We start from the raw sequence: 15,242 nt of genomic DNA on the forward strand, positions 1-15,242 counted from the left end.
CCCACCCACCCACCCACACACCCACACCAGGGTGGGTAAACTTTAGGACTCAGGACAGAGCCCTTCCCAATAGAGATTCCCAAGCCCATCCCCCATGGAAACGTGGAAGAGAGGAAGGCCGGCTTGCTGATGGCCGGCTTTAGAAGTCAAGAGGTAACAAGCCACCTCCCTCGCCACGCGCCTCCTGTCTTTTTTAAGAACGTGAGAAGCTGGTGACATTATCAGAAGCTGCTTCAAGAAACTGACATTTCAGTGGGGAAAATAAGAGGGGGGTAATCACTAGTGTGTTTTCGAAGCGCACCCCCTCCAGCTTTGTAGTTTCACCTTTTATTCTTTCTTTCTCTTGTTACTCTTTCTTCTGAGGGATTCCTCAGACGGATTTGCTCTTCTGTTTCATTGGTCTTTGTCTCCCAGGATTTTGTTCACTGATGCTCATAGGGGGCCACCAAGGAAGACTGGATCGATTTTTAACCTGTGGAAATTTTTTTCAACTCCTTAGTAATGGGGTGCTGGGAAGGGAAATGTGTGTAGCAGTCCATTCAGACTGGTTCTCCTCTCTTTGCCTCGACTTTGAAACACACAGGAGAAAGAAGTGTCTGGTTCCCAAGTGTGGGGCACCATTGGGGGCTTGGGCAGAGCATGGGGCTCTTTGATCACATGAGGGAAAGGGGAATTTCACAGACTAAGGAAAGAAACTCTTTAGGACTCCAGACCCCTAAGCAAGCCAGTGTGTTTGGCTAGCCAGGGTACTAGGACTTACCCTAGAAAGTGTTCTGGGAAGCTGGGTGTCATGGACAAGCCTGTGGTCCCAATACATTGTAAGCTGAAGCAGGAGGATTCAAAGTTTGAGTATAGCTTGGGTGACATGGGCAAATCCTGTCTGAATCACCAAGACAAAGTTCAGGTAGCTTGGATTGTTTAAATGAATTTGATAAAGAACACTGTTTTTATAGACCTTATTTACAGAATTGTTCTTTCCCATATAGTCCCTGACACCCAGCTTCCTCTATTAGAGGCTAATGTTATTACTGAGGACACTTTACAGTGTGTGTTCTTGTTTTTGCTCTTAATTACCTAAGTGGGCTGGGGGCTCAGCATGGGGGAGGATGTGGGATGTATTCCCAGCAATGATATAAAAAGATTTTTTATGGACTGGGGATATATATAGCTCATGCATTTACCTAGCAAGTTCAAGACCTCAGGTTAAATCCCAGTACCACCAAAGACAGCCCTGAAGCACCATGTGCCGTGGCACAGCCTGTATTGCTGCATTTGAGAGACTAAAGCGGGAGGTCAGTGTTTTGTTTTTTGTTTGTTTGTTTTGTTTTGGGGACAGGGTCTTTCTATATAGTCCTGGCTATCCTGGAGCGAGTTGTTTAGACCAGGCTGGTCTCAGAGAGCTATTCCTTCCTCTGCCTCTCAGGGATTAAAGGTATATGTTACCATGCCTGGCTGTAGAAGGATCTTGGTTTAAGAACTGCTTGCCTACAAAGTGAGATCTTGTCCTCAGAAAACAGAGCACAGTGAGGTAGACAAAAGAGAGACGTTCAAGCCGGACTTTGCTACTTGAGAGACTCTGAGGCTTTCCTTCCCCTAAATAATGACAATGTTGAAAGTTATACAGAATTACATATACATATATATGTATGCATGTCTCTATGAATGTACTACGTATAAATGAGAGAATGTTGAAGAGAAAGTCCATGTTTCACAAATCCTCAGTCCCAAATGCATTTTTGGGGTCCAGAAAGAATTTTCACCTCTAGGCTAATGGTTCTCAACCTTCTTAATGCTGTGACCCTTTAATACAGTTCCTTATGTTGTGGTAACCCCCAGCCATAACATTATTAAATTGCTACTTAATAACCGCAATTTTGCTACTGTTACCAATTGTAATGTAAAATATCTGATATGCAAGATTTCTGACATGTGACCCTCAAAGGGGTCTCTACCCATAGGTTGAGAACCACTGCTCTAGGCTAAAGTGACATTGAGGTGAAGATTTTCCCCATTTTAATTTGTGTGTGTGTGTATGTGTTTGCGCGCATGCATGTGTAAGGGGTGTCTTATGCCACAGCAAGCATGTGGATAGCAGAGGACAGTTTGCAGGACTTTGTTCTCTTTCCACCTTATGGGTCAACTCATAGATCTTATAGTGGTAAGTGCTCTTACCTACTGAGCCATTTTTGAGACACCGTTAGGTTTTCCAAGCTGGCCTTCTACTTGCTGTGTAGCCCAAAGTGGCCTTAAGCATCATGACACTTCTGCTTCCCTCCTGCTGGGATAACAGACTTTTACCATCATGCCTGACTTTGGAGCGTGATTAAATTTGGGTTCTGAAGGCAGGCGACACTGGGTGTGTTGATTTCCAAGGGTCTCTGTGGCAACTGACCACAAGTTTGGTGTCTTAGAGCTGTTGGGATATAGTCTCTCTCATTTCCTGATCACAACTCTGAATCCAGGTGTCTCCAAGGCCCCTTTCCCTCTGGGTGTGGAGGGAAGATGGCTTCCTCTCCTGCAGGTTCAAGGGGGCTCCAGGTACTACTACTTGGCTATCTGTAGCCAGACTCCAGACACCCCTCATTTCTGTGGCTTCTCATTTGTCTCTGTGTACTTGTTTCCTATTTTTGTTTTGCTTTGAGATGGTCTCATGTAGAGTCTTCTTGGGACCCAGTGCTTTGGCCAAAAGACACCAACTGTTTCAGCTACCTGTTATTTCTGGACCCCAGGATCTGAATTTGTTCGTAGGCTGTAAGGAGGGTTTGTCAGAATACCAGGAGGACTCTAGTGCCTCAGCTATGTATCAGTCTCTGTGGGTACTATAAGGGCCCAGAACTGAACTCAGGAGTCTTGACAGGTGGTAGTTAGCCAGCTATATAGTGTTTAGCTAGCCTATGCCAAGTCTGTGCCTATTTCCTTACCTGCAACAACACTTTTCTGCTGATAGCCTGGGGGCCCTTTGGTGGGCTAAAGTACATGAGGAAGAGAATAGAGTCTGGAGCAGGGCATTTGTAGCAACTGTTTCTCAACAGTACATTTCTAAATTTACATTTTCTTTGGTAATTTCACATATGAATACATTGTATTTGAATCATATCCACACTGAACAGAACATTTTTACAGATGTTATTTTTATTTTGTATTACTATTGTTACTGATATTTCGAAACAATGTTTTTATGTTGCTCAAACTGGCATCAAATTTGCAATATAGCCGATGACCTTGAATTTCTAATCTTCCTCCCTCCATCTCTCCAGGCCTGGGATTAGAGACATGCAGCATCATGGTTTATGCAGTGCTGAGGCTAGACTCCAGGGCGTTGTGCATGGTGGGCAGACTTTCTACCCACTGAGCCTTAGCCCCAGCCACTCACCAGTATAGCATAAGGAAGAGCTGGTTTTCGAGGATGCCTCCTTGTGTTCTGTACCCCATGATGGGAGAGAGATTCCTGGGCTCTGTTTCTCTGCAGCTGTGCCTTCCATTGGGAGATGTGGTAAGAGCTGCAGAAGCCCATTCTGGTCCCTCCGCAGAGCACTTACCTTTTCCAACTCTAGCCGTTAGAAGCCACTGGCTGTGTGTTATCCATGAGATTGACCACATGGCAGGCAGATACCGAAACCAGGCCACTCTCCCTGGCATGGGTTTTCCTGGCCTTGAAGTGTTGGCATAGCCTCTATAGGAATAGAGGCTACGACTCCTGGAAGGAGGCTGCTTCTCAGAAAAGCCCAGGCTGGGCTGGCTAAGAGGAGAGCAGAGCTAACCTGCAGTTGTTCAGCCTGGCACCATCCTGTCTAGAGATGCCCAGGACATTTTTCTGTTTTGATCAGCAACAATTAATTCAGATGATGTCCCACATGCTCCCAACCCTTTAGGAAGAGATGCTTTGCACAGACCCTGTCTGATAGGAAAGAGCTTATGTCATTTTGTCGAGGGACATGCAGGGTGGAAGGGCTGGAGAAACCTCTGTGTTGGAAGCCAGGCGGTAGTGGTATAAGCAATCCTAGCACTTGGGAGACAGAGGTAGGTTGATTTCTGAGTTCGAGGACAGCCAGGGCTATACAGAGAAACCCTGTCTCAAAAAAACAAAACAAAACAAAAAACCTCTATGGTGGGCTGTCACTCAGTTGGTCTAGTGTTTGCCTAACATGCATAAAACAGTCTTGCGTCATCCCTGTGTCAGCTAGGTGTGCTGCTGTATACCTGTAATCCCGGCACTAGGGAGACTGAGGCCTGCCTAGGCTGCATAGTGAGTTCAAAGTCAGACTTGAGCTACAGCTAGACTGTGGAGTCATAGGACCAGGGCCACTGTGATTTCCTTCTGTATTTCCTGAGCATTTGTTATAAGCCCAGGCATTAGTCTGCTTTATTGTCAAGATAGGATGAAGTTGCAAAGTTAGTAATACCAGAAAGATCATCTTCTGTCACCTGCCTTATGTCTGTTGTCATTTATTTTGGATTTACTTTATATCAGGCTCTGCATGAGTTCCTGTTGTCCAACTCAAGTGTTTGTACAGTGTAAACCTGGGCTTGTTAGCAAAATGGAGCCTATGGCCTATTTTTATACAGTCAGGGCTAGAAGTGTTTATAGTTTGTAGGGGTTGGAAAAAAAAGATCACTAGTCCATAAAACATAGTCAGCAAAGACCATCTTGTTCTATAAAACCTGTATTGGCCAGTCAGTCGTAGTGGTGTATGGCTTTAATCTCAGCACTTAGGAGGAAGAGACAAATTTGAGGCCAGCCTGGTCACAGAGTGAGTTCCAGGATAGCCAGGGCTATACAGAGAATTCCTGTCTCAAAAAAATAAAAAAAACCTACAAAAAACAAACAAAACCCCAAAACAACCAGTAGTATTTACTTGTGATTTTTTTTTTTTTTTTTTCATTTTTTGAGACAGGATTTCTCTGTGTAGCCCTGGCTGTCCTGGAACTCACTCTGTAGACTAGGCTGGCCTCGAACTCAGAAATCCATCTGCCTCTGCCTCCCAAGTGCTGGGATTAAAGGCGTGTGCCACCTCTGCCTGGCTACTTGTGATTCTTTAACAGCAAAAGGTTGTAAGCCCTGGGGTTAAAGAATGAGCAGCACAGGGCTGGGGTAAGGCTCCTTTCTTGTCTAGCAGGCTCGAAGCCCTGAGTTCCATTTATATCTGTGAAGATCTCACATCAAAATCTGACTTTGTGCTTCTGAACAGCTGTTGTAGGTGTCAGCCTGGTCTACAGGATTGAGTCCACTGAGGTGTGATACCTGCCTTCTCCTCACAACAGCCCCAACCTTGCCAAGCTGCCCTGACCTGCCATACTCATATGTCCTTTCCTATGTGTGTATAATATTTCCTTGTTGGGCCCAGCCCTTCCCTTCAGGCAGCTGAGTTTGAGCTCTCTGCCAATAGTTGTGGCCTCTAGGTTCCTGCCCTCTGCCCCTGTCCTCTTCACCTCTACCTGGGCCATGCCTAGACCCAAAGCCCTTCAGCTAGTGGTCTTACCCTGCGTAATGCTGCAACCCTTTAATCCAGTTCCTCGTGCTGTAGTGACCCCAACTGTAAATTGTTTTGTTGTTTTGTTACTACTTTTTTTTTAAAATCTTTTTTGTTTGTTTGTTTGTTTGTTTGTTTGTTTTTTGGTTTTTCTAGTTTGTTTTTTGGGTTTCTCTGGCTGTCCTGGAACTCACTCTGTAGACCAGGCTGGCCTTGAATTTAGAAATCCGCCTGCTTCTACCTCCTAAGTGCTGAGATTAAAGGCGTGCACCACCACTGCCTAGCAAACCTTTTTTTTTTAAAAAGATTTATTTTATGCATATGAGTACACTATAGCTGTCTTCAGACACGTCAGATCCCATTATAGATGGTTGTGAACCACCATGTGGTTTCTGAGAATTGAACTCAGGACCTCTGGAAGAGCAATCAGTGCTGTTAACCCCTGAGCCATCTCTCCCAGCCCCCCTTGTTACTACTTCATAACTTTAATTTTGCTACTGTTCAGAATTATAACATAAATGTATGATTATATATCCCCAAAGGGGTCATGACCCACAGGTTGAGAACCACTGCCCTCACCTGTGATTTGGACGTAGACGGTATAATTTGGTTTTCTTGTCATTGGACAGTTTGCTGTGACCTGACTTGTATGTTTACAGAATTTTCCTTCAGCTGCCATGTGGAACTCTTTATAACCTCTATATAATCCAGCTCACACAATCACACATTTCTCTGTATAGATGCACTTGAGCTTGTTTGAGTGTGTCATAGAGGTAGCTAGGGGATAATATACATCTCTTGGTTCTGTGCCTCAGCCATGGCACTCATGGTCTCAGAACCTGGTGAGATTGTGAATGGTAAGTATTGAGCCTTGGGCTTCCACATAGGTGCCTGGACAGGGGAACAGCAGGGTGTTTTCACCAGGATATGACTCCACCAGGGACCAGCTTGGGTTAGCAGATGGGGGTGGTTCAGGAGACCCTCTGGCAGCTATAGTTCCTATCCAGGATATATTTGGGGCCTGCTGGAAACCTGAGGAACAAGACTCTTAGGAAATGGGGTGAGTGGAAGGACATGCCTAGCTGGCTGGGGAGTTGGGGTTGGGAGGAACTTCAGACTGTCAACTCAGGACCTGGCCTGCACAGAGTCCCTCAAGGTTTTGTTTGTGTTCATTGCACTGCCTGGGGGTGGCGCTCAAGGCCTTGTACATACAGGTGTAGGCAAGTGCTATACAGCTTAGCCACACTCCCAGCCTGTGGGGTTCCAAGACTGAACCCAGTTTGCTGGGGTATGAGGTCAGAAGTCAGTGGTTCTGACCTCAGATCATCCTGTGAGCTTCACTTGCTCTCCACCTGTAGTGATGGATGACAGCTACAACTCTCAGGGCTGGTATAGAGACAGGAATACATTTAAGAATTTGGCCCAAGAGTCTAGCTCTATCACATCCAAATCCCTGTAGCTGGACTTGCTACTCCTGTGAGCTCCTGGGCAGACCCTCCAGCAGACTTTGAGAAGAATTCATAAATGAGTTAGGGCTCATAGATCAGGAGAGGGCTGGAACTTGGAAAGGCAAGAGAGGCTAGCAGCCCCAGAACCTACCATGGAGTCCCAGTGAACATGCATGGGCTTCTAGAGGGCAGGTTGATGGTGCTGCTGTAGAGGTGCAGCCATATTGCTATAGTCCGTATTTCACTCATTACCCCAAGGAGGACATGTGCCTGAAAGGAAACTGCTGTTCCTAGCTCCTACTTTCCACTAGCAAAAATCACTGCTCTGGACATCTTGGGGATTTGAAGACATCTTAGGTATGCTCAGATCACACTTAAGTTTGCATGTCCCAGCCTGGGACTGGAGCTTTGGGGTCAGGTGCCTGTCTGGCATGTTGGAGGTTCTGGCTTCTGTTCCCAGCCCTGCAACAAACAAGCAAATTCAGCAATGTTTGTTCACTCAGAGGTTGGAGATCACTCAGGAATTCCTTCCTAAACTTGGAGGGAGGCTGGCCACTGGGCCTCTGCTAGAGGAGCTTTACAGTTGCCTGGAGTTAGACCATAACACAGTGGAACTCAGGGTTCGCTGTCAGGTTTTTCCTGGTCATGATCCTCACCATTTCTTTGACTGTACACAGTTTTCTCTGCTGTGAAGTGGGATTTGTGCATTTTTCTTAGAGGATTATTATGAGGGCAAGCTAACAAGGGTCAAGTGTTAGGGTAGAGTATGGTCCAGGCATCTCAACAGCGCTACACTGGAAGTGAGCTAGGTTGAACATGGCCAAGGGCAGCAGGGAGGGCAGGAGCTTCTATTGTAAGAGTGGCCTTCGTGCAAAGATGGGGTAGGGCAGGGCTCAGATCACTGCCACTTTGTCCTTGGATCTCAGTGTCTTGTTGGGGAAGGCCAGCTGGCTGAAGATGGCTTTAGCCAGGGTGTGTACATCTGTATCCAGACTCACCGTCATGTAAAGTCACGCAGAGAGGATGTGGACAAAGAACCTATCCCTCCTGTCCCTGCCAAAAGGCAACTGAGGAAAAGGCTAGTCTAGCCATAGAGCTGGGAGGTCAGAAGGGCGGATGAATGGAAGGCACCCTGGAACACACTACATTGCTTCAGTTGTCTAACATGCTGGGGTTTTCTCTGTCCTGACACTGGGACAGCAGCTGCTTAGGACCTGACTGAATCATGACCTTTTGACCTTGGCTAAGTGAATGAGTTCCTAAGTCCTCTAGTAATACAGAGGGGTTTTAAGGCTCTGGGTAGTGCAGTTTAGTAAATAATGGTCATAAGCTCACCATGTGGTCCTAAAGGGATAAGTGTCTATAGCAGCCAGCTGTGGCATTTGCCAGCCTTTTAAGAACTGCTTGTGGGGTAGAGTGGGCAGGAGGAGTATTGGCTAAAAGGATGACTCAGTGGTTAAGAGTTAAGACTGCTCTTCCAGAGGACCTGGGTTCAACTTCCAAGCACCCACTTGGCAGCTCACAACTCTTTCACAACCTCAGTTTCAGGGGATCTGGTGCCCTCTCTGGCATTTCAGGCATTTACCAGTTTCACACCCATACATGTAGACAAAATACATACATACATACATACATACATACATACATACATACATACATAGATAATAAATATTAAAAACAACAATAAATTGCTCACACTGGTCTTCTGGGTTATACTCCTTGCATTCAGCCTGAGAGTTGGGCTGAAGAGATGGCTCAGTGGTTAAGAGCACTTGACTACTCTTCCAGAGGTCCAGAGTTCAATTCCCAGCAAACACATGGTGGCTTACAACCATCTGTAATGGGATCTGGTGCCCTCTTCTGGTGTATCTGAAGACAGCTACAGTGTACTTAGCCTGAGAGTCCTTTGCGCCCATGTTTTTGTCTACCCTGTTAAAGCTATTCGTTACCATATTTTGGCAAGCTAGTCTATCAAAGCTGTTTTTCTTCAGTACTATTAGCTATTGCTTCAGCTAATTGTGTTTCCCAAGGTGAGGTTCTTTTTCATTGTATGCATGCACCTGCAGAATGGTTTGGAGTCTAGAAACTTGCTCATCAGCACAGACTGGATGAGACAGAGATGTTGCCCAAAATGCCTCTAGTGGGGCATATTCTTGTTAGGGAAATAATCAGAGACAGATGTAGGTGGGATGGGATGGTCTTCCAGACCATCAAGGGACTAGAAAGGAAGGTAGGGGTTCTTTCTGGAACTTGTAGGTTTCTCTGTCATGTGCCCTTGAGGGACACTTCCATACCCTCCACCCTCAAAGCTGTGCCTGAATTTGTGGGTAAAGATTTCTACCCCTCCTTATTGATGCACTCAGGCCCTAGCTAATGTTAAGTGTAGCCAGTGCGCCTGGCTGGCAATGTGCTTTACTGAAATTCATTGACTGTCCCCTTTTTTTCCTTTTCTCTTTGGTTTTTTGAGATAGGGTTTCTCTGTGTATCCCTGGCTGACCAGAAACTTTCTATAGACCAGTTTCTAGCCTAGAACTCATCAGCTTGGCTCTGCCTCCCAAGTACTGGGATTAAAGGTATGCACCACCACTGCCTGGCATTCTTGCGCTCCCCCTTCCCCCTTCCCATCCCCTCTGTGTGTGTGTGTGTGTGTGTTTTAGATAACTACCTCAGTTCTTGGTCCCCCACTTTCTGCCTTATTTGAGGCAGGCTCTCTTATTTGTGCAGCTATATATACCCGAAACTAGCTGGCTTGTGAGCGACTAAGAATTCTTTCATACCCACCTCCCATGTCTGTTAGAAGCACTAGAATCACTTCCACTTGTGTCCAACTTTACATGAGTTCTGAGATTTAAACCCAAGTCCTCACACTTGTGTGGATAGTGCTTTAATCACTTAACCAACTCCCCAGCCCCACTGGCTCATGTGGTGTGTATGTGTTCAAGTTTATGTACCCATGAGCACACTGACAGATTCCAGAGGAGGAACATCCAAGAGGCTTCCTCCATTGCCCGTCACATTATTGTTTGAGACAGGGCCTGTCATTTCACTTGAAGCTCATGGATCCTGTCACACAGCTAGTCAGCAAGTACATGGGATTTACTTATCTCTGCTTGCCAGTGTTGGGATTTTAGATATTCACGGCCACGCCCAGTTCTTCCTTATGCACTAGGGATTTGAATTCAGGTTATCCACAAACATTGTTATCCACTGAACCATTTTCTCAGTCCCCACTAATTGTCTTTTACTGTCTGAACATCCTCCATGGTTGACCTGGCCTCCCAAGGAGTCCCAGTAGACTCAGCTCTTCCCTCCTTGGTTTTATACATGCAGAAGGTGAATGGCATCTGTGTTTGATCCCACAGCTTACAGCTCTCATGCTTCTTCCACTCCTCAGGTTCTGATGACACAAGTTACTTATACTTGTGGCTTGGAGCAGGTCTCCCCTGAGATCCCTGTGCACATCAGTCGGCCTGTGCACATTTGTCCCCAGAGATCCCTGTGCACATTTTGTCGGCCAAGGCCGACAGTTCCAGAGTTCCTCAAGCAGAGTGCTGTGTTCCACTGTCACTACAGCAACAGCAGCCTCCCTAACCTGCAAAACATGGAAGCCATGTCTGGAGAGGCAGCCTTTGAGCCAGGGTGGGATGTGGACCTTCTAACTAAACATCCTGTGCTCATGGCGTCTTCTAGGGCCTAATGGGAAGCCTTTCTGGCTGCCTAATAGCCCCAGGACATCCTGTTTCTCCCAGAGACAAAGACTCTGGCCTACAGCTGATAGAAACTGCTGTTTCATACCTGACTCCCACCTCTCTGTGTAGCTCCTGCCTCTGTCACTTTAATCTCTCAGCAGCCACTGTGGGCTATACATTGAGGTTCCTTAGGTCCTTTCTACTGCTTTCCCACATGCTTCATCTCACCCTAGCCTTTCTGGCCTCTGTAAATAACTTGTCCACTAAAGATCTCATGGGTGCTGTGATATAATTCCTGTCAGGTGTTACAGGTGCCACTGAGATCACCTCATGCTAACGCAGAGTCAGCCCCAGGTGTGGTATTGAACTGGCTGGTAAAACCAACAGTAGAGCTCCACCTAAATTCCTCCAGGGGCTTTGTTTGCCCTGGCTCAGTGGTAAAGCCCCTGCTTAGGAATGCGCCCCTCCCCAAGTGAGGAACTAGGCATGCACAAAGCCTTATGCTCCATCTACACATCACTCCAAAGAGATTACAAGTGGTATGTGAAACTAACTCCCATGTCAGCCCTTTGGCTGTAAGAGCCTTCCAGGTAAGCTATGTCTAGGAGACACCATTTGATAGATGGGAAATACAGTGAGGGGATGAAGGCACACCTATGTTGTCTTTACCTTTGCTATGTCTACAATTTTCTCTCGGGCTCCTCCCCATTCATTGTCTCAACCCACTGTGCTGAGTTGGGTGCTTTGTGTCACCCCACCCCACAGGCAGAAGGTGTGTTCATCCTCATGACAACACTAGGCTGTGACTGGTATGATTTTGTAGACAGGGTTTTAAGTTTGTTAAGACTGACTCCAGAGCTAGTCTGGCCTTTGGCCATGATGGCCGGTTCTAGGAGTCCTTTCCCAAGTGACAGCTGCCTGGAGTGCAGCCTGCAGTGGGCTGCCTGGGCACCTGATCTGCAGCTCAGCCCACTCCAGCTCCTCCACACCCACTGGGATAGGGGAGTGGGTGCTGTTGGCTCTGGGAGAATCGTGTGTAGAGGAGCAGAGCTGCCGTGATCTCCCATGCATCAGGGTCCAAGTCAGGCCGCACAGCAGCCAGTACTTATGCCTGGTTATCTTCTGTGCACTGGGTAGCAATTCTACCAACTCAGCAGGGTGTGTCAGACCTATCTTCCCTGTGCATTGACACCTTCCTTGGGTCAGTCATTCAGAACACAGGCACACCTATGTCCCATTTGTCTAGTTTACACTTCCTGTCATGTACACTCATTTGGGCATCCCTCCAAAAACCTGGCCTTTGCTGGGCTGGATGACTGTTCACTGTCTGCATAGAGCTCGGTGGAAGGCTAGCTTGACATGTATTCCCTTCCTGGGGCAGCCATGGAAATACATCGGACTTGTATTTCCACACTAGCCCACCTTCTCCTTCCATCCCTGTCCCGTGTGTGTGTGTGTGTCGGGGGGAGGCCAGAGTGTGACCTCCAGTGATGTTCTTCAGGTGCCATCCACTTTTAGTTTGTTAAAAAAAGTATTAATAATCATTGTGTTTGTAAACTGGTACTGTGGGTATGGTAATTTGTGCTGAGGTGTGCATTTGGAGGCCAAAGGACAACTTTGTGGCTTCATTTCTACCCCTAAATCTCTTCACCTACTGAATGTCTGCCTCCCTAGCACTGGGATTGCAAATGTTTTCCACCACACCATTTTTTCTTTTCTTTTTTTAATGATTTTTTTACTTTACATGCATTGGTGTTTTGTCTGTGTGTTGTGACCTGTGGTGTGGTTGCTGGGAATTGAACCTGGGTCCTTTGGAAGAGCAGCCAGTGCTCTTAACTGCTGGGCTATCTCTCCAGGTCCTATTTTTGGTTTTCTAAAAAGAATTTTTATTTTATATGCATGAGTGTTTTGCCTGTATGTTTGTGTACCACATGTGTGCAATGCCCATGGAGGCCACAAGAGGGTTTCAGATACCCAGGAACTGGAGTTAGAACCAGTTTTGAATGGCTATGTGGGTAATAGGAACTGAACTCCAATCCTCTGGAAGCACAGCCAGTGCTCTTAACAGTTGAACATCTCTCTAGGCCACTTTTGTTTGTGTGTTTGTTTTTTGAGACAGGGTTTCTCTCTGTAGCCCTGGCTGTCCTGGAACTCACTCTGTAGATCAGGCTGGCTTTGACCTCAGAGACTTGCTTGCCTGCCTACTGAGTGCAGGGATTAGTGCTGAGATTAAAGAGTTAGCCATCACTACCTGGCCCAACTCTTGTTTTTTAATGTAGGTTCAGGATTTTGAACTCAGGTCTTTGTGCTTTCATGACAGACAGTGTACTGACTCATTCCCCAGCTCAGTTTTACTCTGTGTATCCCTGTCTGTCCTGGAACCCTCAACTCTCTACATGTAGACCAGGCTGGTCTCACACTCAGATCCATCTTCCTTTACCTTGGAGTGCTGGAATTAAAGGCATGCACTGCTACAAGTCAAAACCTACTTCTTTTAGTTGGCCATTCATTTGTTCATCCATGTAGTAGGTACTAGCTTTTGTGGTGCTCTGGATTTCCCTAAACTGTATGCTTGTTTGCTATGTAGGATAAAGAAGGCAAAGGAAGTTCCCTGGTCTAAGGGCCAGAGAAGAGAGTCAGTGCTTCACCTGGCAAGGACAGAGGAGCCTAGGGTGACCTCATAGTCCTCAGATGCCCCAGGGCAGGCAGACTGTGGTCACAGCTGCTTCTCAGACTCTCTGAAACAGCAAATCATCTGCCTTAGGTTACAACAGGAGGAAGATCTGGCTGAGGTCTTGGGCCAGCCTCTCCATGACAGTGGGTGATCTGCACTGGTGACAGCCATCATAACTACTTCTGTATTAAGCAGTGGTGATGGTCACACAGCAGAGGGGCTTTGTCCCTCTGCACCTGCTTCACAGATAGACTGTGAACAGCTTACTGTCAACACCATCCCTCTCTAGGCTGCCTGACTTTCCTTGGGGGTTATAGTGACAGTTTTGGAATTTCAGTTTCTTTAAAAAAAACACAGAAATATTATAAGAATATGTTTTCATTTTAATCTCAAGTATGGGATATGGGGCTGCTTCAGGTTGTCCACAGCAGCTGACTGTGTTTTGCCTCATGCATAATTTTGCTAGCTGCAGGTAGTTTCTGTGATTGGAATTCTGGGGACTTTTTCAGAAGGTATAAGAATGCTAGGGCCCAGAGAGGCAGAATGTGTTGTTGGTTGGTTGTTGGTCGTTATTGGTCATAGTTTGTTAAATAGTCCTGGGCAAAGAAGAAACAAGAAAAAGTTAGATATCCTAAGGCAAAAAGCAGACTTGCCCCAAGGAACTTTACGCCCTGATGAGCAGGAAGTAGTCTAATGATAATGTCACCCCTTTTCAACAGATGAGAAACAAGATAGCAGCTAGACAGTGGTCCTCTCAGATCAGAGCTCATTTTAGCCTTTTTCTAACTAGGTGGCCTACAGTGATCTAGCCACACAAGGTTAAGGAGAGCCCTTTAGGGGCCAGTGATTTGGAGCCAAAGTTACTGCAGGGGTTGGAGGTACAGCTTACACCCCATCCCTGTAATCAGCCACTTATTCCTACTTTCTTGTCTTCTCACTGGCTATTAGCATGTGAAACAAGACAGTCCCTTTGTTCACAACTGGATCCTGTCCCTCTACTTGGTACACTGGCTGAGGCTGGGTGTCATCAGAATTTCATCTTGATCTTGGGGAGAGGTTTGTGGGAGGGGTGGAGTCTCTAACCCCAAGAGGGGGTTTATTTTCCCCCAGCCCTCTTCTCACTGTGGAATGGGTCTTCTGGAAGAGTGTGAAGAGCCTTGTTGTACTTAGCAGTGTTAGGTGATTAAGGAAAGACTTCATCCTTGGTTCAGTGTGTGCCTCCTAACAAGTACCCAAGGTTGGCAGCTTTAGTTGCTCCCGCACTGATGGCAGCAGTAGCCTCCTGCTGGGAAGGGAGAGTGTGAGGTGCTGTCACCCTTTGCCTCACCTTGACAAGTAGCTACTTTTTAAGTGTCACCCTGTTGTCCTGTTCCTTCTCCTTGTGCAGACAGAAAGTTCTACTGGGAAAGAGCTTTGTTCTAGGTCTTGCCTACTCCTGCTGGTTTTACTAACCCTACCTTTGACTGCCTAAGACATCATGGAATTTCTGCTTGCCCTATTGCTTTCTAGACAAGTGGTAGAGACCAGTGACCTTCAAGCAATGGGAAGATCTCTGGCCATCCTTAAGTATGGACAGGGCAGGCCATCATTTGGACCTGAGTATTTGTGCTTCCACAAACTGAGTGCTACTGCCTTGGAGACAACATGACAACCAGCATTCTTCCTTTAAGTGGAATAGATCCACGCACCCTGCAGTGAGCTAGAAGGAGTATTATTAAGCTTCACTGTACAGTGAGAATTTGGCCAGAAAATGGGAAGAAACTGACAGAGTCACAGGGGAAAGGCAGGGGTGTTCCTGTCCAAGAACCACAGAAAACTTTTGTCTATACTGAAAGGATGAGACTAGGGAAAGCCAGTGAGCCAGTGGCTAGACTAGATAGGGTTTAGTGAAGCAGAGGATGAGACACAGAGGGCCTTGAGCCCCATATGGACTTTTTTTTTTTTTTTTTTTTTTTTTTTT

General features: G+C 46.5%; 1 protein-coding gene across 3 annotated transcripts in view; it reads left to right on the forward strand.

Moving 5' to 3' along the window:
• The window catches only part of Carm1 (coactivator associated arginine methyltransferase 1), a 44,005-nt gene that overhangs the window by 780 nt on the left and 27,983 nt on the right, over positions 1 to 15,242 (forward strand). The gene's annotated exons all lie outside the window — the stretch shown is intronic.

The sequence above is a fragment of the Mastomys coucha genome, unplaced genomic scaffold, assembly GCF_008632895.1.
Source record: "Mastomys coucha isolate ucsf_1 unplaced genomic scaffold, UCSF_Mcou_1 pScaffold23, whole genome shotgun sequence".
In the NCBI taxonomy this organism is placed as follows: domain Eukaryota; kingdom Metazoa; phylum Chordata; class Mammalia; order Rodentia; family Muridae; genus Mastomys; species Mastomys coucha.